Source organism: Maylandia zebra, linkage group LG22 (genome assembly GCF_041146795.1).
Source record: "Maylandia zebra isolate NMK-2024a linkage group LG22, Mzebra_GT3a, whole genome shotgun sequence".
Classification (NCBI taxonomy): domain Eukaryota; kingdom Metazoa; phylum Chordata; class Actinopteri; order Cichliformes; family Cichlidae; genus Maylandia; species Maylandia zebra.
This window is the reverse complement of record NC_135187.1, coordinates 826373-854025: the sequence shown is the minus strand read 5'-3', so window position 1 is coordinate 854025 and position 27653 is coordinate 826373. Positions and strand designations below refer to the sequence as shown.

The window sequence follows — 27653 nt, the reverse complement described above, 5'->3', positions numbered from 1 at the left end:
AGCGAACAAAATAGACGAGATCTCCACACAAGGCTGGCTTTTCTTGATTTTACTGAAGATCTTTTTAAGCCTTTCCTCGCTCAAGGCTTCTCTTTGCTGTTTCTTATTTCTAACTGAAATATACAGAAAGTGAAAATAAATTGTTAGCTGCTCTCCACGAAGGGAAAACCAATCCTGCAGGGAGACCTACCTCCGCACCTGTGCAGGTGAAGCCAAAGGGAAGATTTGCTTCACCATGTTTTCTAGTCTTTGGCTTAGAATGAAGTTGGTTTGGAAACATTCAGCGATGCTTCATCTCCTGCTTTGTGTTTGTGCGGGCGCCGTGCTAGCAGTGTCCAAGCGTTGTTGTTTTTTGTTTTGTTTTTTTCCTTTTCATACCGCACCACCCCCCCTGCAATGGCTCTCCGCCCCTAGGGGGCGGGCCCCACACTTTGGGAAGGTCTGAGTTAGATGATGCTACATCAGCCCTTTGCCTTTTCTCCTTCTGGTCCTTTTCCCTGTGTGGACACGATGAACATGTAAACCTCATTGCTCCTCCCACTCTGCCGTCATTTCAATGTTTTTATTGGCTCCTCTCACTCATCGACTTCTGTTGTTTCTGTGTTTTTGGCTGAAGGAAGTTTTCAATAATCGTGTTTGTTGTTTTCATCTCGACTCGATTTTCTTTTCAGTTTTTTTTTTTTGTTAGTTTTTTCTTGTGTGGAAATAAAGATGAGAAGACATTTATAGACAAAGAAGGTGAGGTGAAAGTCTTGTATTTACAAATAGCTTCTTTCCATAATCTCTAAAACAATATAACATGTAAGTCCTTACTTGTGTGACTGCGTTGTGTTTATGTAAAACCTGTGTCTGTTACTGGCTGCAGGTGAAAATGCTGAATTGGAGGCTTTCTGAGGAGTTTAGAAAGCCTCCAAACACACGACGTTAGACCAGTAGACTCGGGCCCAGCCTGGTTTCATTTTAACTGTAATTTAGGCCCTAAAGCTACTGGGTTACGCTCAGGAAAAGATCATGACTTATGTTCCCTTCAATTCAATTCTATCTTATTCTGTTTATATAGCACCAAATCACGGCGCCTTGTATTGTAAGGTGAGAGCCCTACAATGATACAGGGAAAATCTACAGTCAGATGAACCCTTATGATTAAGTGTCTGGCAACATTGGAAAAGGAAGAAACCTCCAGCTAAGGGGGGGGGTTGTTCTGCAACACCTGGGCACCAGGATCCAAGACGCCCTGGTGGTCAGTTAGAAAAAAAAATGCATGTTTGTGCATCACAAAACTTTGGTGTCAAAGCTCAACCAAAGCCGACTGATGGACTCGTGTGACACGTTCCAGTTAAACCTCCTTGGCTGCAGTTTGGTATATGCATCCTCCACCATAAGGCTCCTTAGACTAATATAACTGAGTATATAACACAGCTGAATGAGACCACAGGTTTTAGAAAACAGGCTCTGCAGCATTTGTCTCTGTCATAATACCCTCTTCACTTAATTACGATCTGTGAGGCTTTTCAGCAAAGCAGATGTGATAAAGAGGAAAACATGGGTTTTATATTAAACCAGATCTCCAGTGAAGCTCATATTAAATCTGAAATGCTCTAAAACTGGAGTCTGAGTTTTTCCCGTTTGGAAAGAATTAACCTGCATTAATACGAATCTGCTGAAACCAAATGCTGTTTTTCTTTTCACTGCAGGTATCATCAGAATCTCCTCGACCTCATCGAATCCATCGTTACCAAAAAAGCCGCAGGCCTGAGCCTTCCTGGCGGCTTTACTGACCTGCCTGCTAATCAGCAGCCCCGCCGGAGGCCGGGACTCTGAGGACACCAAAGACAGAAGACGTCTCGGCTGATCTGGATGCTCTTTGTTTCTGTCATTTCCTGTTTCCACACTGACGCCGATCTGCAGCCTGGACACGGTGGATGTAAAAGAAACCACGCCGCTCTTTTCTCGACACAATTCTTCGCGATGTCGCCTCGCAGGAGGTGACGTGTGGCTCCTCCTAACATGTAGCCAGGACGACCTGAAGAGCCCTCCCACAAACTTTCCTTCAAACAGGCCGATCGCTGCCGGATGAGTGAACGCTCACTCCCACAAAACACAAACTGAGACGCTGAGCGAGGGTTCATAAAGTGCTACCGGCTCATTATCAGCCACGGCGCTTCCTATTTTCATCTTTAATCTTTGTATTCTGAGTAATCATCTTTTTAATTAATGGTGACGGCGGCATGAAATCTTCCCCACCGCCCTCCTTTTCTCCCGGTGCCACCTGAAACCAATTAGCAACAGCAGATCTAGATGGGGATTAGACACGGGGGGAGCAGCCGCGATTAGACACAAACACAACGACAGAAGAAGAGAGCCTGAGAACAAAGCCGGAGGCGGGGTTAGGGAGGGGCCCGCCGTCCATTCTGGGTGATCGATAGAAGGGAGGAGTAGATATGGATACGGCCGGATTGGGGAGGCAACCCTCAGCAGACGCAACAGCCAGGTGTGAGTCAGCAGGTGGAGTCGATTGTCGGTGCCCAGAGTCGTGACTGACAGGAGCTCCGGCCGCCCGGGACTCTTTGTCATTCCCTGCACGGAGCGGCAGAGCACGAGGAGAGACTCCTGGCTCGTCTCCACAATCAGGGCCAATTAAGAGAATTTGATTATATGCCTTAATCTTGGCAGTCAGGTGGAAAAAGCAGACAGAAGAGAAAGAGGAGGCAGAGCAGGTGCCACCGATACACACCATTATCTCCGTCCATCTCTAATTGAGTTTGTTGCTGCCCTCGCCGGGTGCTCGCCTCATCTCCTCTACAAAAGAAATCTGTCTTCAAGAGTTTTTCTCGAGAGAAAAACAGAACAGAGAAATAAAGGCAAGGCCCTCTGTCTCCTGCCGTAAATGCTCTTTCTTTACCTTCTGCAAACACTTTCACTCGGATCTCCCTTCAGAGACATTCCCCATCTCCCTCACCTTTTCCAAGTCCCTTTTCATCCCACCTTCCAGACTCACAGTCCCAGTATGGACATGTCCAGTCTCCCTGCAGTTTTCACAATCTCCATATCAAGAGTGAGATAAAAGTATTATAGAGGAGAGGGCAGAAAGCAGCGAGAGGCTGAATCTGCAGAGGACGGAGCACAGACTTTATTTCCTCCCATCGACCGTCCCCGAAGCTTCAGTTCCTCTTCTTAAACTCCCTCCTCTCCCCTGGAGCTTTTCCAAGCTCTCCTCTGTGGATCGTACTCTCTGCAGTGACCGTCCGACCCGGACTTTTCCCAGACTTAACCGACCTCCGTCATCCGAAGCAATCCTTTGATATCGGCTCCTCGTGTCCTCATCTTCATTCCGTGAGTACTTCAGTTTTCCTGCCTCCTCTCCCTCTCTCCTTCCTGTCCCTCCCAGTTTTGTTCCAAGATGATGTGATGGATGATACAGGCAGTCGCAGTATCACACAAAGGTTTGCTAGGCTGAGGTTTGTTGAGACTGAAACAGGTTCTGGCTTCTTCTCCTGAATTCGGGGGCTGTTGCTTGGATTGAACATGTTGGACTCATTCATGTGACAAGAGGAACATGCTAACACTGCTAACACATAAGAACTGTAATTTTCACTTCACTGCACCAACAATATTCAATATTCACACCATTCACGACTGCACCTGTCAGGGTGAGCTGCTCGCACCATTGATCGACATCTCTATGTAATATGGTGTTAGCATCAGCAGGAAGCTGTGTTATCTTTTCCCCAAGAATCCAGAAACCCATTAATGACAGAGCGGTGGTGATGTCCATCGTTTATGTACAGGGTGTGGTTAAATGCTGAGATGTTGTTGTGCTACATTTTGTTGAAGACTCTTATTTTGAAGGGAACAGTTGACGGTGATATTCCCGGTGGCTCATCAGTGGATATAAACTTCCTGGACATTTGTTCAGTGAAGATCTTGTTTCTTTCCACTTTGATCCTTCTGCTGGTGCAGGTGAGAGTGCCGTGTCGGCTGCTGTGCTGCATGCAGAGACAAAGCATTTAGCTCATGCGTGACCCTGTGGGCGGCGTGCAGGTTTGTGACTTCCTGCCGTCGTCTGAACCGCTGCTGCACACGACTGCAACGCAGCACACATTTTTACTCTTGGTGCTTTGAATCGATCAGGTCGCCTGATATTTGCTGTGCTGCTTTAGTTATAGGCAAAACTTTAGAGGGATAAAAGTTTAATGATGGCAAACATATGATGTGAGTAGTAGCTGCGCTTTTTTGCCCCTTTTATTGAACAGATTCGGCACCAAAGACAACAGATCTGGTGTCAGATACAGCATGAATGGTAGAGACAGGTAGGGGCTGGTTGCAAAGTGGCTTGCAGCATTGCTGTGACGTTTACTAACTGGTTATCAGCTGATTTGAGCCGGCATTAACCTCCTAAGACCCGAACTCTTCCACAGCAGTATTTTTAATTTCACTTTGATATTTGGGCTGATTGGGACCTGATGAAGGTAAAAACAAAAATTACCAATTTTCTTTTTACCTGATTTTTGTTTCTAAGGAAGATCAGAGCCACATATGAGGACATTCGTTTAAAATGTTGATAGAACAGTAGCAGGATAACGTCCTCGTAAGTGGATATCAGGTCATTGTAAAATTGAGTATTTTGGTCTAAATAACCCAAAATGTGACGTCCACATATGTGGACGCAGGTCCTAGGAGGTTAAGAATAGTTGCCTGGATTTTACATCCAGTATCACTTATGCTTCCTGCTAATATGAGCTGAGACTCACTCTTGTTTTTGGAAATCTCCGCTAACAGAAAGCCCCCAAAGTCCGCTATGGTGGGCTCCTGCAGGGCAGCGTGTTCTCCTCCGTGCACAGCTAGGTGTGAGCTATGCAGAGTTTGATGAAAAGTACAGCGAGTAAAAGAAATGCAGCTCTTCTCATAAGTGGATGAAATTGCTGGAGCGCTTTGAAAGGTCTTTGCTGTCGTGTGAACTACCAGCAGCTTCAAAGGTTATGGATGAAACGGAGAAAACACGAGAGCAAAGCTGGATTTACTCAGACGCAGAGTTTGGACGCCTCTCAGCATACATGTCGCTGCATTGTTGAACACACACACATCCTGTGCTAACACCATTATCTCTGCTCCTTGAAGGTGTACGCAGAAATCCACCAATAAAGGACATTTCAGAGATGAGCGTCGTCTCGAGTCTGGCAGTAATCTGGTGACTGTCCAACAGAGATGCTAATGGCCAATTCTGCATCATTTTAATGTTAAAATGATCGTTTGTTAATCACAGCTGTGTGTTCCTGTTAGATGAACTAAAACTTTCTATTTCCTCCCTCCGACTCTAAAGTCCAAGGACGAAGTGAAATTACAGGTGAAACCCCTTTGCTGGAAAATAGGCCATAATTATTACTGTGGAGCTTTGGCTACATATTTAAACGCCACGCCTCATCCAGACACAGATCCACTTCCTCTGGGGGATTAACTTATACCATCCTGTGTGTCTTCCCTCCTCTGCTCCTCCTCTCCCTCTCTGTCCATCTTTTCTAAATCTCTGTGCTGGATATAGCCTGCATCCTAAATGTGCCTCCTCCTCCTCTTCCTCTCCTCTGCATGTGTTGGACTGCGTCATCGTAGGCGTTCGGCAGTCAGGCTCCGTGCGCCCTGCATTCAATCCTTCTTTTTACGTGCGATAATAGTACACAAGACTCAGGAGTCATGGTCCCACGTAGGAAGAGCAGATCAATGAGTCTTTATTCAGCTGGTGAACCCCCGTGTGTGTGTGTGTGTGTGTGTGTGTGTGTGTGTGTGTGTGTGTGTGTGTGTGTGTGTGTGTGTGTGTGTGTGTGTGTGTGAGGCGCAGTGACGGGCTGAGACTGTGATTTGAATTTTTGATCTGAAATAATGGAGGAGAGGTGCGTTCTGAGATGAGCTCCTGCACGACTTGATTGGCTGATTATGGAGGACTGCGCTTCCCGAACGCTCTCACAGCTTCTTCGTGTTTATCAGATTCTATTGGACAGTTAACTGCGGGTGCTTTAGTTCAGAGGCGTGATAATAACCTGGAGGTGTTGTAATGATGCAGTAAAGTCTTAATCTGTGGGTCGTCTGTGGGTCCGGTGTGCTGTTTAAATGTGGAGGCGGCCCCTGGAAAACACGTGTGCGTGGAGCACGTGTTGGTGATGGAGCCTTTCCAGATGTGCCAGCTGCCAGGTCCACTGATGCTTTCAGAATAAAGATTATTATGAAATTGTTCCAGTTTTGGTGATCCTCTGCCTCTCGAAGATGCTTTCTATCAATCATATGACCCCTATGAGCGAGCACTTTGGCGACAGTTGGAAGGAAAAACTCCCACTCAGGCAGAACCGGGCTCAGGGAGGGGCGGAGCCATCTGCTGCGACCGATAACAAGTAGGATTCAGTGCAGAGAGGTCTATTAACACGTAGTGAGTGAAGAAGAAACACCCAGTGCATCATGGGAGTCATAGGAGCAACAAGCGAGCTCATGACCTCATTAGCTGCAAAATGAGACCTGCTGCTGCCATCGAAGAAATGTCAGGTTAAACACCTGATATGTTCTTTTTTGTGAATAAAATTGAGTTCATGACTGATATTTTATTCACGCGGAGTATTTCAGGTAAATCATGATCATCCTCTTAGTCCCACGTGAGTGAAATACCATCCAAGATCTCCCTCGTTCTTTTACACGCCGCATTTTCTTTGTTCCCACCTGAAGAAAAACACCAACAATAAAACAGAGATGATGTTTTTCCTTTCGGCCGGCTCATGGCGGTGATCACTGGGTCGTTGGTTACGTTACACCGTGGCCCAGAATAAAACTCGCGTTAAATCTGCGCTGCAGAAAATGCCGCGGTCCTGGGCTTCTTCGATTTTACGATCACTGGTGTTACCATGGTCACAGTTTCCCTTTGGTGTTTATTTCCTGGGTTGTTGTGATATTTCATCTTCATTGTTCATCTCCCCGTGTTGTGTCTCTGTGCTGTCAGGGTTGCATGTGTCGGTCTCAGGTTGTGTTTCCTGTTTTAGTTTGAAGGTCCTTCGTCTCGTGTGGTGTTCTTCTTTGCTTCCCTTGGTTGGTCAGCAGATTCTGTTCAGCTGTGTGACCAGATGTCTCCACTCTGTCCTGTGTTTCCTCACAGAGTCCCAGGTGACTTCCTTGTTTCTGCATTTGGGTCCTGACAGAAAAACAGCTTGTTTTTTTAAATATATTTCAGTACTTTAAATGTGAATCACTTTCTAATATGATTATGAAGATGAGATTATAAATAGGTCTGAAGTGAAAATGACTTCCTGCTAATATCTCCTGATACTGTAATCCAATTACTTTTTTCAGGTAACGAGTAAAGTAAGGGATTACTATTGCAAAAATGGTAATTAGATTACCGTTACTTTCCCGTAGGAACGCTGCGTTACTGCGTTACTCATACCGTGATTTTTTTTGCGAGAATGTCTCACGACAGTGACGTAAGCGAGTGCGCCGTTTGTGACAACAGCTGTGTGCAGATCAACAGTGGATCATATATCGAGTGCAGAGAGAGTATGAGCGTGCAGCGTTTAAAGCGTGGAAGTACTGACCTTACTTTGAGTTTGATTCCATAAAAAGTGACAAAAACATTAGTGTCCGCTGTGCGTGGGAAGAAAACTTCTTTTTACAGCGAAAAAACCCCTAAACTTCCAAGCAAGCACTGAGTAGCTACGACGTAATGGGAAACTCACAGAGACACTCGCGGATTCTTCCACTGACCGCGGCACACCTGCACCAGGGTAAACCTCCGCCTACCCCACTCCTGCTTTACAGGTGAAAATAGAGCAACAGGACCGCTGAGTCTGTGACTTTATTTATTTTCTGCTGTGTTTTACTTGCATCTATTTGAAAGACTGAGTGTAAACACAACAAATATTTTATTTTATGAGCTGGAATGTGCAGAAAATAGGTTTAAATGTTAAACTAATTTATTCAACTCAGAGAATGTTGCATATAATTAAATTTTGCTTGATGCATAAAGTTAAAAGATTAAAACTAATAAAACAAGTTTTAAAAAGAGACTTTTCCATTTGATTACATTTATATGATGGATTATGCAGAAAAAGTAGAATTGGGCTGAAAGATCTATCACTTTATTACCTGTTCAGGTTGTAAATCATGTTTTTAAAAAGTAACTAAGTAACTAATTACTTTTGAAAATAAGTAATCAGTAAAGTAACGGGATTACCTTTTTGGGGAAGTAATCAGTAATTAGTTTCTGATTACTTTTTTCAAGTAACATGACCAACACTGCTCCTGCTGCGCACGGACTCTGTATAAGGACGGTGTGCCGCGTGGCCCGTCGCTCTTATTCCTCTTCTTCTTCTTCGGCTCTCAGACTGAAGGACTGCAGCAGCAGTGCACGCAGGATCAAATGTTTTGTCTGAAGTGCAGTCAGAACATCTGCATCATTTCAGCTTTTCAAGTTTTCTAGTTTTACTGTTGTCGCCACAAATCTTTGTTTCTGTCCAAAGTAAGTAGGCGAGGGAGACGAAGGCTGAAATGAACACACTGGCACTTAAACACAACATGATACCGATCACACACATGCCACGGTTCCACAATCTAAGGATTCATGTCTGCTGGCAAAGCCGAACCTCCACAGGAGAAGACTTCAGCAAACAGTTATTATAAGTATTAATCATTACTCTGTGCAGCGCAGCTCACCTTAACTCACCTGGAGACTCGTGCGCATGAGGACTCATAAACAGCTGAAGCTCTGCAGGAATATATTCAAACCAAGTCTGGTTGAAATGGGGACGTTTCCTTCGCCTATTAAACTCGCTATCATGGAGCGACTTTGACTTGGAACGTCTCCGCCTTTAAACCCGGTCACATCCATCCCCGCTCTATTAGATGCCACAATCAGCCACGGCTCCTAAAGAGCTTCTGTCTGGGAATGCTATTACCTGCAGTAAGTAATGGCGGAGGGAGATAACGATTATGGAGCCTCCATCATTTTTCCTCCTCTCCTTTCCCGCACATACCACAGGTGGAGTGAGCTCAGCTGATGGAAGCTTTAAGGGGGTCAAACCTCCTCCGTCACTGTCTGGGCTGCACGCAGTGGATAATTGAGGCAGCTGTATTGATATCCTGCTTCACCGCAATGGAGGAAAATCACCTCTGTTTACCGTTAATGGCTTTGGGAGATGCACACCGTTAACGCCGAGCAGGAAACAGAAGAGCTTCAGGGAGAGTTCATTGTACAAATGAGCCCAAAAGCAAACAATGGAAACGCACATGAAAGTTGGTCGGCTAAAGCTGCTTTGCTCCAGCTGAACTCACTCGCCGCTGTCCGCAGGAGGATCGACTTTATCCTCCCGTGACGATGATGATGATCAAACTCTGCAGGCTGCCATCGAACATTCACTTCATTTATTTGTGCGCTGTTCTTAATTCAACCCCACTGCATTGAGCTATTTGACTCTTGGCTTAGACCTGCAGACACTCTCAGCATTTCAACTGGAAACTGTTTCCATTGTTTGCTCTGCCAGCAGCTGTTCCCGCTCTCACACAGCTGACCAGCAGGCCGACACGCGTGTGGCCTTTCTTACAGTTCGCTCATTACAAATTAGAGATGGACCGATCCGATATTACGTATCGGTATCGGTCCGATACTGACCTAAATTACTGGATCGGATATCGGAGAAAAATAAAAAATGTAATCCGATCCATTAAATATCACGAAAGCACCTCACAAAACTTGCAACACGCCGTAACTCACCTCAGAACGTTAGCACGTCGGAGCAGTGTGCATCACGTGATAGAGCGGCTGTGGCATGCGGGACCTGTGGTGGTCTGGATAGCATGTGGAGCTTCGCTAGCAACCCGGCATTTCATCTCCGACAAAGTTATCCCCGAGAGAAGTAAAGCAAGTGTGTAAGTCCATCTCTGAATGTTTGTAAAGCATTCCTGCGTTAAGCTTAACAAGCGACTGCCTCTCCGGCTGCTACTTCAATCATGAAACTGCTTAACGATCAGCTGATCGGCTTTTCTGTCCGAGTCCGTTTCTCTGGTTTGTTTTTGGCCCACTTTGCACCAGAAAGAGGAAACCAGCGGCTGAACAACAGCAGCACGTTTAAGCTTGATCAGCTGTTGTTAGGATTTATTTAATATTACTTTCTACACCAGGATCTTTTTCTATGTAGCTGACGCTGGTAACTGTGCAGGGGCGGATCTAGCAAAGTTTAGCCAGGGGGGCCGATAGGGCATTAACTGGGAAAAGGGGGCACAAAGACATACTTTTCTTTCTTATTCTCATTTAAAATGTCCAGCTTTTAATAAATAATTATCTGACACCCAAAGTTTTAATTTGATGCAAAATGAATAGAAGTCAATTACTGTATATAGTAACTGTTAAGTCTAATATATATACCCTAGTAAGCTATAGTACTTTTTCCTTTGGGAAGGTACCATCTGTGCAGTCTGCAATTTTGTTGAAGAAAGATGTTGAATCTATTTAATATTTCTTGAAAAATAATTGATTTCTGTGCATTTTTTTTCACACTGCATCAAATTAAGGTTGATTACGTCGATTAAGCATCATGAGGTGGAGCGTGAGGGGTGGTTCCCTATTTTTTATTTATTTATTTTTGTTGTTGCTGGGAGTTGGAACCCTATTAGTTAGGTTGCTTAATATTTACGCTAAGTACTCTTTAAAATACCAGAATAGGGAGGATGGTGTAGGTTTAAGTTTATTAGATTGATCAGTATTGCTGAACTATGAAATATTTTTTTTTTGCATACAGGTATAACAGAATAGCTTTAGTGTAGTTGTTGTTTTAAACTTGAGTATGAACTTATACAAAATGCAGCAAGATATTTAAAAAACAGTTTTATTGATTAAAAAAACACTATATTGGATTCATATCAGTATCGGCAGATATCCAAATTTATGATATCGGTATCGGACATAAAAAAGTGGTATCGTGCCATCTCTATTTCAAATCGGACTCAACTGAAAAAATAAATCTGAAGTCATCCTGCACATATATACATTTCATTTTTCATGGACGCTGGACTTCTCTGAGAAGCACCTTCAATATTCAAAACGAATCCATCAGTTCAGAAACACCCGTCCTGTAACTGATCATTTAGATCCCAGAGGTGGTGCCCACTGGTGGATTAACCGTCACAGAGTGGGGTTGAGGTGGTGTCCTGTGAAAGCCTGGCCTGTTTCTGAGCGTGCAGCTTTCCTGGATGTGTGATCAGAGAAAAGTTTTTATGTTTATAAGACGAACTTTATGAGGGAATAATTGTGTCCTGGCTTTACGTCAGACCTCATCCCTGATGATAATTTCTCCCTGGGTAATAAAGACACATTTATTACTGGCATGACAAACATTTTGTGCTTCCACACCGAATGCTTGGTTATTGATTCAGTTATTAATGTCTCACTTTTAGCCAACAAGCTCTTCTGTTCTACAACATTTGAGAAACCAGAAGAATGAAGGTGGGGATGATGGAGGCTGACGTAGATGAGAGTAACCAGCGGTGTAACTGCCGTGTGAAATATTGCGGTGGGCGGCGCGGGGCCTGTGGATCGCTGTAATGACGTTACAGAGACGTTTGATTTTGTGCTCCTGGGTCGATGTTTTAAAAAGGTCAGCTTCAGAGCTCGTGCCAGGAAAGAGATCTGACGTGGATGTGGATTCATGTTCTGCTGTGAAAGTGTCTCAGTTATAACCAGGGTTGAATTATTCATAGAGATTCATATAAATGTGAAGGGGCTGCAACGTTTGTTGTCTGCTGTTGGAAGGAGACGTGCGCTGACTGATCGCTTCGGTCGAGCTGCAGCAGCGCAGCTGCAGGAGGATCCCTCTGTCTGCTTTCTTCTTTCATTATTATTATTAATATTCCTGCATCAGTGTAATTGTGCACTGCGCTCCTTCAGTTCCTTCCAGAGAAAAGCACCTTTTAATGGGGCTGTTGGTTTTCACCGAGGCTAACTGTGGCATTTATGTACTACAGCTTTACTTCTTTCACTGCAGGCTTTATTTAGTAAAGAAGTTTATACGCAGCTTACACATCAGCAGTCATTAAATCTGGAGCTTCAGTGTCAAATCTATAATGTTTGCGTACGTTTTTTTAAATTCAGTGCATTTTTCAACTGCACTGAATTCTGCAGTTCAGCGCAGTACCCAGTGGCCCCTGGGTACTGCAGTACCTGGTAGTATCTGTCAGTCCCTGCTGGTCTCAGCAGTTTTATGTTGAAGTCATAACCTCGAGTCACAAGAACCAGGTTTCCATTATTAAAGCCGTGTGTATGAGCAGTTACTACATTAGTGCCATCAGCTTAATCCAAACTGTAGTAAAAACTATTTCTTGGTTTGTTGTTGGTGTGTTTTTGCTGGTTGTCCCAGAGTAGTCATGTGACAGTGACCAGCAGCTGGTCTCCAGCAGTAATCCTCCCAAACCAACACAGTGACTGGTTACCATCAGTGCAAGCACACAGTGGTGGTCCCAGTGGTCCCAGTACCATGCAGTGCAGCAGCCCCCAGCAGGCAGCATGAATCCCCACCGGACCTGTTTGCCACGATAGACGCCTGGTGGTAAAGATGTCATGAGTCATCGTTGAGCTTCTGGCCCTAACAGCAACATTATTATTGGACGGTCTTTACCGTATTTGTTTGTCCGCGACGCCTTAAAGGCCGCTCTGTGAAAACCGGTCCGTGGCACAAAAAAGGCGCCGCTGCTCTAACCGATAATGACGCTAGCTCAGGTGCGGTCAGGCAGGTATACCAGGATCGGTTTGGGTAATTATAACAGTATGACCTGGTTACATTAGCCTGAAATGATTTCAGTATAGTTTTTATACTGATAAATATATACATAACTAAATATGGACGCTGCGACCTTTCCATGAAACACTAATTCCTCCCGGAGGCTCTGATCTCTCATCGATCCTGCCTCTTAGCTTTACTTCAGGCAGGTAATGAAGATGAAAGGCTTCAGAATATGAAGTGCAACAAAAAGCAGCTCCAGCTCGATACGCGGAGCACTTCCTGGCCCCGCTCGACCCCCAATAGGAACCTCTGCAAAACACTGAAAACTGGGAGCATCAGATCTGTTTGTTTGTTTCCACTTTTACTGGCAAACACATGATGCTGAGATACACGAACGACTTTGTGTGTTAAGATTTGGAAATTCACTGGTCCACGCGCTGGTTACACATACTGTAGTTATCGGCCATAAGTTGGTGGTACTGTGATAGTTTGTGGTGCTTCTACTAAAACAGCATTGGTGTTTGTGTGTTTCCCAAGAAGACGGCAGCGACACTCAGTTATGCACATCTCTCCGTCCACACACACACACACACACACACACACACCACACACACACACACAGACACACACACACACACACACAGACAGACACACACACACACACACACACACACACCACACACACACCACACACACACACACACACACACACACACACACACAAAGCCAATGCACTCTGTTCCTTCGCAGCACAGACTGCAGAACCAGATGAGGCCATACGGTGAAGTGAGAGAGGATTTCTGCTTTTCTTTATCCACCAAGCAGACGTGTGCTCCTTCCTGCCCAGGTGTCTCCACTCGTTCCTCTATCAGGTGTCTCCACAGCTTTGTTCTGAGGAAGCTGATGCTTACGCCTCCATCAGTGCTGCTTTGTGCCGTAGCTTTCACGACACCACCAAAACCGGCATATTCGTACCGTTTCCTGCTTCCAGTAAAACGCTTAGAAAGAGGCAGCAAAATAATGTGAAGTCTATCTAACGGTGATGGGATGATAATTAATGGGTCTTCATGTGGGGGGGCTGCGGGACGGTGCTTTAAAAGCTTAAGCAGACAAGAAAGTCTTAGAGTTCCTCCAACTTTTCAGATAATTGTTTCACAGCAATCGATGCTAACGAGCAGTGAGGAATGAGCTGCGATTATTCAGACGCCGCAGAGGCGCCGCAGATGTTCGTGCTGCGGGCCCCGGGTACGTTCTCGTAACCAACAGCAATGATTTAAAGAAATCAATTAGAGTCCTGCTGATGCTTCAAATCTGTGGCCTGCAGTCCCACCAAAACTAGGAAAGTCACATGATACGGGTCAGCTATCGCCAGCTTCACCTCGTGGAAAGGAACAGCAGATTGTGAATTGGGCTCTCGGGGGATTGTGGGTAAGTTTTGACGGGAAAGTGTGTTAACGAACGGGACCGAGAGCTTTTCAGGCAGCTGTGGATTCGCTGATAACTCGCAGATCGCTTCCTGACATCACTGTGACATCAGTATTTTCTCCTTTGTCTCTCTGACGTGACAAAGAATTTACAAAGCGGAGTTTGAAAGGCCCTGAAATGGTTTGCAGCCCTGTGAGCCCTCGGTGCTGCGTCTCTGACCCAAAGGTCAAATCGTCCCCACAAACAGAAACCTCACATGGGCGATGTGTGTTTGAAGATCAGCTTGTTGGGTTTTTAACAGTTTGCAGAGTGGCTGCTATTTTCAGAGCGAGCTGCTTTGTGAACACTTCCCCGCTGACCTTAAACCCCTGCAGAAAGCAAACGTCTGTATTCAACCGACCTGCATTTCACAGGCGTGCATCGCTGCTGCGGCTGCAGGCAACACGTCGGCCGAGGAGGGAGACCAGGAACCTTTCATCTTATTTTTACCTCGGCTTGTTTTCTCACCAGACACAGCCTGAACCGTGTGCACGGTATTAAAAACACACCATCTTCTCCATATTTGGCTTTATCTACCCCATCGTCTACTTCCCCAAAATAAAATCCAACCAAAGGCTTTGGAGGAAGTGCCGCACACAAAGTAGAGGCACAAGTATGAGACGATACGACGTCTGCTGAGCTCCAGTCATAAAAGAAATCCCTCCAGCTTGACATCCCAGAATACTTCCACAGCTCCGGAGCAAGACTGGAGGTTGGTAGTTTGAGTCTCATCATCAATCTGCTCACCTCCAATAATATCCAATAATAAAGACACTGAAGTGCTGCTGTGTGAGTCTCTGTAGGAGAGCAATGATTTGAATGCATGAACACACACACACACACACACACACACACACACACACACACACACACACACACACACACACACACTGAGCTGTTTAGTCAACATTGCTCGGTGGAGCATCGCAGCACTGCTGGCTGCTTTGCTGCAACACATGGAGGAACCAGCTCTGCAACACACACACACACTCATCTCCTGGCTGTGCTGCAGGCGGAGGATGGATGTTTGGGGTCAAAGCTGCTGGAGCTTGTCGTGTTCTGGCTTGTGTGTGACCGTGTGTGTGTGTGTGTGTGTGTGTGTGTCTCCTGTCAGATTGAATCTGTGTTTCTGCCAGGTTTTCAGAGCAGCAGCTCACCTGTAGCTTCTGTGTTCACCACCCCTCACACGCTCTCACACGAGTCGTGATCAGAGCAGCGTCAGGAAACAAACTCCTGCTTAATACATCTGCAGGTCAGCACACACACACACACACACACACACACACACACACACACACACACACACACACACACACACACACACACACACTGCCTCTGATAAATCAAGTGTGAGTCTGCTGTCTGAAGCCAATCGAGACTGTCGACGGTCCTGGACGGGAAATATTGTCTGTTTCTGTGTTTACAGAATTCAGAGCTGAATTAATCTTCAGGTGTGTGTGTGTGTGTGTGTGTGTGTGTGTGTGTGTGTGTGTGTGTGTGTCAAACAGCAGCAGTGTTACTGAGAAAAAGGAGTCGTGGTTTGTGTGAGTGAGACCCTGGACCGACAAACACAGGTGTTCCCGCTCATCACCCGACCTCCACGTCATCTAACTTAAAGTTTGGAAACAGCAGAGCAGCAGAAAAGCTCTAAAACCAAACGCAGGGTGACGGTAGCTCGCTGGGGTCTGCGTCGTGTGGATGCACGGGGGGGGTCGGCGCTCCAGTACAGAAGGTCAAAGAGTCAGAAAGACTGACACATGGGACGCTGTGCAGAGACGGAGCCTGTAAGACTAACAGCATCACACTGATGGTAGCCTCCGTCAGTCACAGTCAGAATATGGTCTCTGTTGTTTTCTTCCTAAATAAATGACTGAGAGCAGTTATTAAAACTGCACATCTTCAGCTTAGCTTACTGACTACTACTTTACTCCCAGAGGAGAAAGTGGCGCCTATGCTGGTTTTCAGTGACACTTTAAACAGTTTACTGGATAAACTGGTTTAAATTCCATTTCATGTGGAATGAAAAAGGTTTAAAAAATCTTAGATTTAATTTAACCTCAGAAAATTTCATTAATATTCTAAAAAGCAAGAGTCGAGTTAATGAATCGCTGATTGGTTTCTGCACCGACTTTATTGCATTTTCTTCCCATTGAAGGAGACGCGGCGTGAACGTCTGTTATTCTGGTACCGGCTGCTCCCAGGAGGAGGCCGAGGGGGAAACGGCATGTTAACAGAGAGGGAGAGACAACATGCACCTCTCTTATGTTTCACCGGCACACGCTGAGCACAGGAGTGCTGCTCCTCACTGGGAGGCATCATTATGGATCTCCATCTCTGCGCCGATCGTCCCACGGCGGCTCGGCAGGAGCGAGCGGCCTCGGAAGACGCGTCTCTGCCGCTTGGCTTTGTTTTCTCTGTGAGTGCAGCGAAGGGGAGGATCACTGGATTTGTTCGGGAAAAGGAATATTCCCATTTTTTTCCAATTTGACCTCGCTTAGCTGGTAGCGCTGTGGGTGCGCAGGTTTCCAGCCTGTTGCTGTGGGGCGGCTGTAGCCCCACAGCACAGCTGACCGGAGCATGACGGAGCATCACGTAAGCACACAAAAAGCTGTCACTCGAGCACCATTTGTTCCTCCCATCCATCCTTCGGTTTTCTGAAGCACTTCTTCAGGTTGGTGCTGAAACAGTCTGACAGCAGGCGTCGCGGTGCAGCCGCCCTCATTCCGTTCAGCGTAGGCCCGTCAGCACAGACACAGTCCTACTTTCAAGCCTCCTCAGCCCAGAAAGCCCAGCTTCTCGCCACACCTCGTTCTCTCAGGCTGCTGGGCTTTGGCAGTGTGACGCTAGCGTTCAAATACAGCCGCTTTTCTTTGTTTGTCTGTTTCCCAGCATGCATCAGAGGACAGGCGGCCAGCAGCTTAGTTGTTTACAGCTCTGCTGAGAGTTCGCTCAGACCTGTTTGGCTCGCAGCTGCTCAGGATTTCAAATGAGCTGGAGAAAAAGCTTGTTTACCTGCTTTGCTCTTCGTCACGTTTCAAGCTGAGCTAAGTGTTGCACCGCGTCAGGACGTCGTTACGTGCACGTAAAGGCCAACAGCTGAAAGAAGTCACGATGTGAAACTGACCAAAGCGTTCGCTGGCTGTTGAGCTGCATCAACATTGGATGAGTCGCTGGCTGACACGACGTTCGATACTCAAACGCGGTGAGAGAAAGTCGTGCAGGTTTGTTTACTCTCTGTTTGCGGTGCTGAAATCAGCCCTTTGATGTGGAGCTGATCAAAATATCTAAATCATAAATGAGATCATTTAGCTGGTGTCAGAGGCTGTTAAAGCTTCACTCAGCTGAACCTGCTGATGTCTGATTCTGTCAAAGCCAAAGAAAGTGATTGAGGTTATTAATTCAGGACTGGTGGTCTGAACACAACAGCATAAGAGTGTGTAATTAGCCCAATCAGGTACATTGTTGCTAGGCTTCCAGAGAAGCCTGTGGTGTGTATTTGCTGTGCGCTGGCGCTGCTGTTAATGACTGGAGCTGCTGTTAGCCCCTCAGCTACTGGTAGATCGCAAATCAGGCGATCTGAGTCACAGCTCTGTTCAAAGCTAATAGAGTGAATTCAGGGACAGGTTGTTGTTGTTGTTTGTGTTCAGTCCCCTCGGCGATATCGACACGAAATAAGCAGGCGGTGCGCGGCGGTCTGGGTACAGCTGCAAACACAAAAAGCCAGAGCATCAATTAAAGGTGAAGCCTCCTCGTGTCTGTTTCCACAGATCTCTGTACGGCCAAGGAAATGTTCAAATCAGCGTTGACAAGGAACAGAGCATCCAGGTGATGGAGAAAGTTTCAAGATGAGTGGAGACTTAAGCCGATCAGAGGAAAGTTGGGCGGATGGTCTTAAAGAAGCAGAAGCTAAAACGTGGTGTCTGAACCAAGGCCTAGAACAGATTAGTTTGGACGGCGGATCATGCAAAGCTAGTCTATGAAGTGCAAGAAGAAGCAAATGGAGGTGGAAATAAGCAGAGAGCTGCGAAGTGCAAACCCTGAAAAGTGGATGGATGGACAGAAATGGGCGAAACAGTTTAAGATTTCTTCATCAACTAGGCATCATCCTCAAACTCAACCTGACACAGGGCCAGAGTTTGCCAACTGCAGCCAGATATACCAGATTCTCAATCACATCGAAGAGAGCGCCCACAAGCCTGACTGGGAGTCTGCGCACCGCAGCCGGCGCCTATCCTTTCACTCAGCCGAGCCACGGCCGTTCTAACTCCGCTCCTGACTTTCAGGATTTTGGATGCAGAACCACGAGTCGTGTCTCAGTAGGTCTCTGGCAGCGTTATTGTACAGTGAATACATTTGATACGTTTGACTTCTCACTGCTGTTTCTGTCACAGACCGACAGCTTAATTTGTTTTGGGACACATTCAATGGAAGGCAATGTGGAAACAGTGTGAAGGGTTTCTTTTTAAATTCTATTAAAGATCATCAGGAGCTTATTCAGGACGCAGTCTGTTGTCGTGTTTTTACAGTACCCTGCTGCGACCATATGACACTAACTCCTATTACGTCACTAATACAGGCTTTGACTCTGGATCTCTACGATTCTATTTAAATGCTTTCTTTCTCTTACAGCATTGCATTAGACTACACAGTAGTACGTGTACAGCTGGGGGGCAGTGTGTAGGGACAGTACCTTGCTCAGGGGCACCTCAGGGTAGCCGTTCAGTGGGTTTGAACCCCCAACCTTCTGGTCATGGGGCCAGTTAAGTTTAAGGTTAGAAAAAACGTTAATTTGTTACAGATTCATGTTTATTTAATTGCTGCTTTACTGTGAAAATATAATTACGATTATTAGCGCTCATTATTTGAGAACAGGTTTGTGCACGCTGCTGCCACCTGCTGGCGCAGATGAAGATCAGTAACATTCCTAAAGAGTAGTTTAACATTGTGCTTGTTAGGATTTCAGTCCCTGTTATTCAGTCGTTTGCTCGGTTTGTTGGTCTGTATCGGCCTCCAGGACATATTTATCGTCTTAGGCTGAAGATCTTGTTGAAACTTTCTTGCTTTAAGCTTTGTGACCAACATTCTGAGCTCGGGCTTTGTAGAAGGTGTGACATCAATGTTTGTATGTATCTGACTCTTCGTGGGTAACAAGCACACGTCAGCCTCCCCCAGGTAAACTGCAGGTTAGCAGGATTATCTGCCACATGTTGCTGCAGCACTTATCGCCACGCCTTGTAACCACCTAATTAGGAGCGGCGTCATTACGTTGGTGCCACGTTGTGGCGATGACACGCGGGGACCTTTATCGTATCACAGAAGGATCTGTCTGCTGATCTCAGTGGCAAGGCTAACGTCGGCTAATCAGCTAGGCTAAAAGTTCAGCCCAGGCTACAGTGTGGGCCACGACACATGGCTGCTGTAATGGCCAATTAGAGCTGACACAGTATGGAGGAGTCAGACATGTGGAGGAGATTAGAGCTACGTCAGCGGGTGGGTCATCGCTCCGCTGGGAGGGGAGGAAGTGGGTGTACAGTTTGATCCAGCGTTCTCCTTCGTATTTATAATCGAAAAGGCGTCAGCTCTGAGATTCAGGAGCGGGACTCTGAAGTGACATGTCTGCTATTTTAAGATGTGTTCGACATATAAAGCCATTTTCATAGAGAAGGTCCAGGTCTTTACATGATGTCCTCCATACAACTGATTCCTAATTTCTTCTTAAAGACAGAAATAAAATTTAAATGAGATGAAAACACACGGCTGTTAGTTTTTGTGCTGAATTTCCCTGTTTAGTGTGTAGAAGTGAATTTGAGTGCAGTGTTGGGTTTCTTCAGTTTTGTTCAGCTTTTGGATCATAGTCTTTTTATTAACCCTGAGAGAAGCCACATATTATATCTAAGTGTATGGGAAAATGACCCAGTCATGACCCAATTCTGAACTTTCTGAACCCTTTCACGTCCAAAGTTGGACAGCACTGTCCGGTGTGACCTACACAGTGGCTCGTCGCTCCCCTGCCATTTGCAGATTGGTCACACTGGTTTATACTTTCATTAACCTTCCATGCACTGATGATGATGTCATGCACTGATGATGATGTCATGCACTGAAGCTTGTCACATATTCAAAGATCCCAAGTTGCACAAAAAAGGATCCCAGATATTTTTTTTGACCTTTCACAACAGAATTCAGTTTTTATTTAAAGGGATGAAACAACAACAGTGGCCAAGAAAGCAGGGAATTAATCCACGTTTTTTTGTCACCATTCATAGTTTCTGTCACGTTTGGAAGGAAACCCGGCAGCTGAGCTGGTGCGACTGTCGAGGCTGATGATGAGGAGTCCATAAAGCACAGACTCTTCTTCAGTTACATTAAACACCAGTTGAACTGTTTGCCTTTTCAGCAGACTTAGATCTCATTAGAGATTTATCTCGTTGTCAGGGAGATGTTTCCTCTGGATTCATCCTAAAGATGTTCAGATCTGTTCCACCTTAAAAACTGTGTTATTAAATGCCGTATTGTGCCATCTGGCTAATTATGATGGGAGTTTTATTTAGTTGCATCGTTTGACCTTTGTCGGTCTGCTCCAACTCAACTCGCCATAATTATTCTTCAGAGACACAGTTTGGCTTAAACATTTTATCATTGTCGTTTAAGTTATAGTAAAATGTGTCAGCTGTGAAGAAAGTTGCTAGATTAGTGAGTTTCGTCTGCAGAGGTCAACACTGGTATCTCTTAGACTTGTAGTCAAGACCGCCTAAACCAAGACCAAGACAATACCCAGACCAGAGGCAGTGATGGGAATAACAGCTTTACAAGTAACGCCGTTACTAACAGCGTTACTGTTTTCAGTAACGAGTAATCTAACCAATTACTATTCCTATCGTTACAACGCCGTTACCGTTACCAACAAGAAAATGCTGTCGCATTACTACTTTTCAACAAACAGACGGGTGAAGCTGTCTTCAGCTTACAGCATCTTATATCAGCACAGAAGCAGCTGTAAGTAATCTGGACGCTGCAGCTTTAAGCAGCTGCGCGCTCCCGCGGACGGTGATCACGAGCACTGTCTGGCACAACACCTGGAGCTCAGGGGGCAAAACAATCGCACGAGTGCTGCTGTTTGACTGAGGAAGAATAAAGTAGTCGGGGTAAGCCAATCACATGACCACTTAAAGATATATATTAGGGGTGCAACGATACACAAAATTCACGGTTCGATATTTTTTCGATACAAAAAAAATGTTCATGCCTTTTTAATTTATCATTTATTAAAATTATAAATATATATTTTAACTCAAAAGTACAGTTTTTAAATTTAACCCTAACCCTTGTGCATGTTTTTTATTTTGTACTGCAGAGGTTTGTTTTCTTTTATTTTAACCCAGAGCCTTCAGTGTTTTGTTCCCTCATGCCAAAAAGATATGACTGATCTGAAACAGCTTTCCAGCTGACGAGTTCTTCAAGTTCTTCAAGTTCTGGTCCCATGCATGTGTCCTGTTTTGGACACATGCATGGGACCAAAACAGGACACATGCATGGGACATCTGTGCACTCTCCTCTTTGTGCTTTTCATAAATAATCGTTTGAGCCTGACTGACAGTAAACGCACAAATTAGCCATTGTGCTAACTGCATTAGGGAGCTCCAACCAGGGATGCCTGCTGGCTGACCTGCTCACCGGTGTATTCATCCTCTCAGGCTGGTTGGTTTGTACTGGAGGGAGCAGCAATAAGACATAAAATATCCAGCACATGTACCTTAGCTCTGGGAGGGGAAACCTGTGCAGGACGGGAATGTTGAAAGCTGTAGCTGTGTCAGAGCTGGGATTATGCTCGTGCATAAATAACTTTCACCTGTGGCATCAACAGGTCCCGCTGTTTGAGTTGGAGTTCACTTTGATGTAAAGGTTTTCTGTTCGTACGTGACCCTCGGGGATGGATGGTTGGGGTAATGAGCTGGTAGAGGTTTCTGACACACAGCCAGCAATAGGTCATCTTGGAAACAGCATGTCATACGTTCTGCGTTTAATAAACAGATTGGACCTGAGTTTAAAAACACTGTATAGCCGCTGTAAGTCTAAATCCCAAAGTGTTTGTTTTTTACTCTTTTATAAAGTGAAGAAAAGTCCAGTTTCAAATTGCTTGTTTGTTTTTTAATCCATAAGAAACCGGCCTGGATTAATGTATTAAGATGAAAACACAAACATGCTGTCGTTACATCATCAGCTGTTGTTATTAACAACACAGTCTTTACATGTTGGATTTGCTTAATATGTTATGGGCTTCTGCAGCTCTCATGGGGTTTGGACTGGAGCAGAGAGCAGGCAGCTCCGAGCGTCCTGTTTGTTCTCCTGCAGTAAAGTACTCCACCATATTCAAACTAAAATTGCTTACTTAAGAAGATTAGACAGAAAATGTGTAATCAACCAGGAACAAAGCTGGAGCGTGGAGAAATTGTAAATGTCAAAAATACACCCGGCCATCCTCTGTGCAACTTTCAAGAGATGCTAAATCAGGCCACAGGACAATATTTGAGTAAAGCCTCCGTCACGCACTGAATCAGGAGCACCCTCGAGGAGCTGCTTTGAATATTTGGATCCCTTTTCAAGTGCAAATGTGTGTTGGAGGAAATCAGTGCAGAGAGAGAGTGCAGTCTGGTGGGGCTGTGAAGCTCTGATGAAGGCTGAAATGTGTTGGCAGCTGTTTTCCTCATTTTTTTTTCACACTAGACTTTCCTCTTCCTGCCATGTGAGAGATGAGAGACGGAGTTATAGCAAGACTTCTGGAGGAAACCCAGTCTGAACCGACTGAATGCTTTCAGGTGACGGAGCTTCTTCTCAGTCCTCTTCAGGCTGAGGAGCTCGGCGCCACACGGCAGAACGACTCGTCCGTTATTCGCTCACTCTGGGACTGGGCCCAGTCCTCCAAACAGCAGCCAGTGAGAAACCAAATCAGCCTGAAGGGTAAAAAACAAAGCAGTGCAAGAAATGCAGCAGAGAGCAGCACACGACACCAGTGTGTGTGTGTGTGTGTGTGTGTGTGTGTGTGTGTGTGTGTCTGTGTGTCTGTGTGTCTGTGTGTGTGTGTGTGTGTCTGTGTGTGTGTGTGTGTGTGTGTGTGTGTGTGTCTGTGACTGTAGTTTTGTTTGAGCTGGTGTGAACAGTTGTTGAGCTCACAGGGATCTGTGAAGCTGCTGCATTTCGTTACTCAGTAAATTGTCAGAACAATGTGAAACTTTTCTTTTTGATAAAATTTATTTGAATTTTCTTGTTTTGTCAGACCAACATGTAAAAGTCCTAAAATGTTGAGTTCCACGTGTCGTAATTATCCAAAATAAACATTCTCATATTTGAGAAGCTGAAACAAAAAAAGCTCATTAATGAGTCATTGGAAAACATGCCGGTGATAAAATGTCAGCTGTCAGTTAAGCGTCACGTTGGTCCCCGAGGCTGACTGCAGCTGTGCAGCAGGAAACAGCAGCAGCGTCCTCTCAGCCTCAGAGATGCAGGTGTGCAGATGGCGGGAAGACCGGGGGGAGGAGGAGGTGTGTGGATGGACAGATGGAGAGGGCTGAAGAAGGTGGAGGAGGGTGCCTATTTTTGCTGTCCTGAATATCATCCAGTGGATGCTGGTGGTTAATGTATGGGTGGCTTGTGGCACTCTCACAGCCAGAGTATGAGAGAGTGAGCCTGGGCAGGAGGGGAGGGAGGGATGGTGGGGGGGAGGTGGCAGGCAATAGATCAAACGTGCCGAGATGAGCAGCATGGCGGGCAGCCCCCCTCCCCTCCTCCACGAGCCGTTCCCGGAGGTCATTTTGGGCCTGAGAAATAACAACCGCACCGAGCGGCACGCCCGCGTCCTAATTGTGTGTCGCTGCACTCCATTGGTCGAGAAAAATGCAACTTAATCAGCTGGTCCAGCTCAGAGGTTCCCCAAAGAGCTGCAGCCGGGACAAACGTGCACGAGCCTTTTTCAAAGGGCAAAAAAGTGCACGTAGCACTTTGTCAGGGGTCCCTGACAAAGGACTGAACACTGCTCAGCACGTACGAGCTGCGTTTATAAAAGTGCTCTTTCGTGCTTTTGTTCCAGCTGACACTAAATAGAGTTAATAACTGCATCACTTCTCCCTGCGTGTCTCCGTGGTTTTGATGGATGTCGCATCCCTCTGCTGGTTCACATGAAATGCACATGCACGTGAGAGTGCATGTATCTGCATGAGCGGGCCCCGCCCACCATCAGCCTCATCAAATCAGTGACTGTTTTATTCCAACTACATAATAATGGGCGTATTCTTTGATTGTTTCTTTGAAATTCCTCGTTAAGGTTTTAATCGTCGAGGATGTGAAAGGTGCTCAGAGCGTCACACGTGGACAACATTGTGTTTGCTGTATCCATGACAGCACTGCTCCTCCCACAGCTTTCCAAAATGGCACATTTAGAAAATAAATTGTATATTTTATTTTTGTAAATGTAATTTCTTTTTCTTTAACCGCAGCTCTTTTGTGTCCTGAGCTGGAACGAGTGTAAACTGTGTGAATGTCGAGTGCATCCATCTGACGTTTTATCAGTTTGCATAATTTCTTTATTTTTAGCAAATATTTTGGGGGGAGGGGCTTAAAAAAGTTTGTAGAAATCAATTAACAGTGAAGAAATGCATTAAATCAGTACAAGTATTTAAAATCTGTGACAGCTGCCCACACATGTTGGTGCAGGGCGACGTGAACGAGAGCACGTGCTCATACATCACACCCACATTTATGTGCGTTTCACACGCACGGGCCGCATCCTTACTCCTGGCGTTCCTGTGGAACTCCTCATGTCCCGGGTTAATTCTTCTGTTGCTGTGCCCTTGAACAAGGCATCAGCAGAGGATGAGCCTCTCTGTAAACTGTTCTTCATCCTTTATTTCATCCGCATTCACAGCGTTTAAGATCACAAGATAAAACCGTCTTACAAAATAAAAGTATCGCTCACAGATTAGATTTAATCATAGATTTCAAATATCACCCCGAGTCCTTTACGATTTATTCAACTCGTGATGAACGATGCTGTGTCCTCACAGACAAACAGGAGCACACGTGAGGAGCTCGCTGTCAGCGCGTCGTCCACAAATCTTTACTGTGAGTCTGCACAGACCCACTCGGGGTTTGTGTCCGTCTGACTGCAGAGCAGCACACGGCAGCCAAACTGAAGCTAAACAGGAGGCACTTCATCTGTAAGGATGGGTGTTTTCTTCCAACTTTCAGATTCCTGCAACAAAAGCAGCTGCTGGTGACATCACAGCACACAGGTACAGGTGTGTACAGGTGTAACCGCTATCACCAGCCGGTAGGAAGTGTGTGTGCTGCAGAGCGACACAGGCTCTGAATGAAAACAAGCAGCTAATCTCCACCCAGAACATGTTTTTCTGCTTCATAGCAAACAGATGTGACACAAAAGTAATTTGCTTTAATCTCTGAACATTCAAACAAATTAAATTAAATGATTTTAATTAATGGCAGATTTTTTCTTTTTTTATGGAACAAATAAAGAAAAAGTAAAATAGTAATGTTTGTGACTGAGGTGAACCTAATATGCAGAATAAACTGCAGTTTGTTCTTCTCATCAGCTGTGTCTGAAATTTGGAGCCAGTACAAAAGGCAGGCATTAGAGAGCAGAGGCTGGCTGCCCCACCCCCACTGCCAAAGAGCCAATCAGCAGCTGAACCAGGACACAGATAAGCCAGTATGCTGCATGCTAGCACACATACAGCAACTACCTGTGGTAAACACGCAGGTGAGTGGTCTTTCCACGAACCAGCTCCATGCTCCCACCTCCCCGTCCTCCAGGGTAAGAGGGCTGAGAGCAGCCCTGTTCCTGCACGCAGTGTCGAAAAGCGTGACCACAAAGACGTTTACAGCGAGCGCGAGGCCCTCAAACGTCCTTCACAGCAAACATCCTCACTTTGCTCGAGTGGCCCGGCTTTCACAAAACACACAGTGTGCGCACACACGCGCTGCAAATAAAAGGCTCTTCAGCCACAAACCAATTTTCTAGAGAGCGAGCATCCTTTGTAAGTCAGGTCGTCACGACAACGAGCCTGCGCTGCCTGCAGCCACCGGGTCACCAGCCAATCACACGGCATTGATTATCTGTCAGCATCTTCCCCTCAGACACACACTCACACACACACAGACACACACAGACACACTAATGAATACGTGCGTACTGGAGTCAGCTGCTGAGTTTGATTTTCATGTTTTTGTTTGTCAAACAACATATTTTATATTTTCAGTTCACTTCAACTTTATTAATAATGCACCAAATATCAACAGCAGTCACCTCGAGGTACTTTATACTGCACAGACCCCACAATAATACAAAGAACAATCATATGACCCCCTGTGAGCAGCACTTTGGCGACAGTGGGAAGGAAAAACTCCCTTTTAACAGGAAGAAACCTCCAACAGAACCAGGCTCAGGGATGGGCGGGGCCATCTGCTGTGATTGGTTGGGATGAGGGGAGGAGTCAGGACAAAGGCGAAAGACAAAATAAGAATCAGTGACATTCAGAGTTGGAGAATTCAGAGAACTATGTTAAAAATCAACTTTAAAGTTGTTATTAGATCAACTTTTTACATATGTAGACATCATTAACTGTGAGAAACTGAACGACTGAGCCCGTGACACGCCCTGGAGAGAAACGGGCTCGTGGTGTGAGCTAACCAAGACAGGGACTGTGACCAAACATGCAGGGAATGAGCTGTGATCGGTCAGCTCGTCGGTGTGCTCGAGCTGTGAGGGGCCAAACACTAACATCACTGATTTTCACTCTCGTGAAAACACGCGAGGTTACTCTTGACTTCTGCCTGGTGAAACCTGTGAACATCGATATCAGCTCAGCGTGTCGGAGTTCTAATGTTTCATTTGATGTTTTTTAAACTAAAATCCAGCTGTCAAAGCTGCGACTGATTAAAATGCATGTATTCGTTCAGCCATCAGGACCAAAGCGCCGCGCTCGTCCTCATCTCCCTGAGCTGGCGAGGATGAGCTTCCTTCATCACACACTGAGTGCTGGTTAAAGTTTGGCTCCAGTTTGGTCATGGACTGAGAGAAGAGCAGGAAAAGAAATTAAAACTTCCTCGTGAGTGGGGAAAGTGAACGAATTCCTCCTCCGAATGCTTTCTGTCCAAACGGCTGGCTGCAGCCCGAGAGGCCTCCAGGAAACGCTCGCCGGCGCATTTCTTTGGGATGAAGCTCCTGGTTATTTGCATTTTTAGACCTAGTGTCCGTTACACCTGTGACTGAGATGCAAATGGTTGAAATTTGTGACTTGAGGTGGATCCAGTTAATGATTTTGAAGTGATATTTATTGGAATCTTGGCTCGTCTTTCATAAACATTTGGAAAACGAGTCTCGGCTGTGGAGCTCGTCCCTTTCAGAGGTTTGGGAAGTGTGTTTCTCGGCTGATTCCA

General features: G+C 45.7%; 1 protein-coding gene across 2 annotated transcripts in view; it reads left to right on the top strand.

Moving 5' to 3' along the window:
* Positions 1-27653, top strand: part of LOC101482014 (glutamate receptor ionotropic, kainate 5) — a 207728-nt gene that overhangs the window by 19400 nt on the left and 160675 nt on the right. For both annotated transcript variants that reach the window (XM_024798395.2, XM_024798394.2), the window contains exon 2: positions 1695-3333. The gene's annotated coding sequence lies outside the window, so the exon portion shown is untranslated. The remainder of the gene's footprint in view (positions 1-1694; positions 3334-27653) is intronic.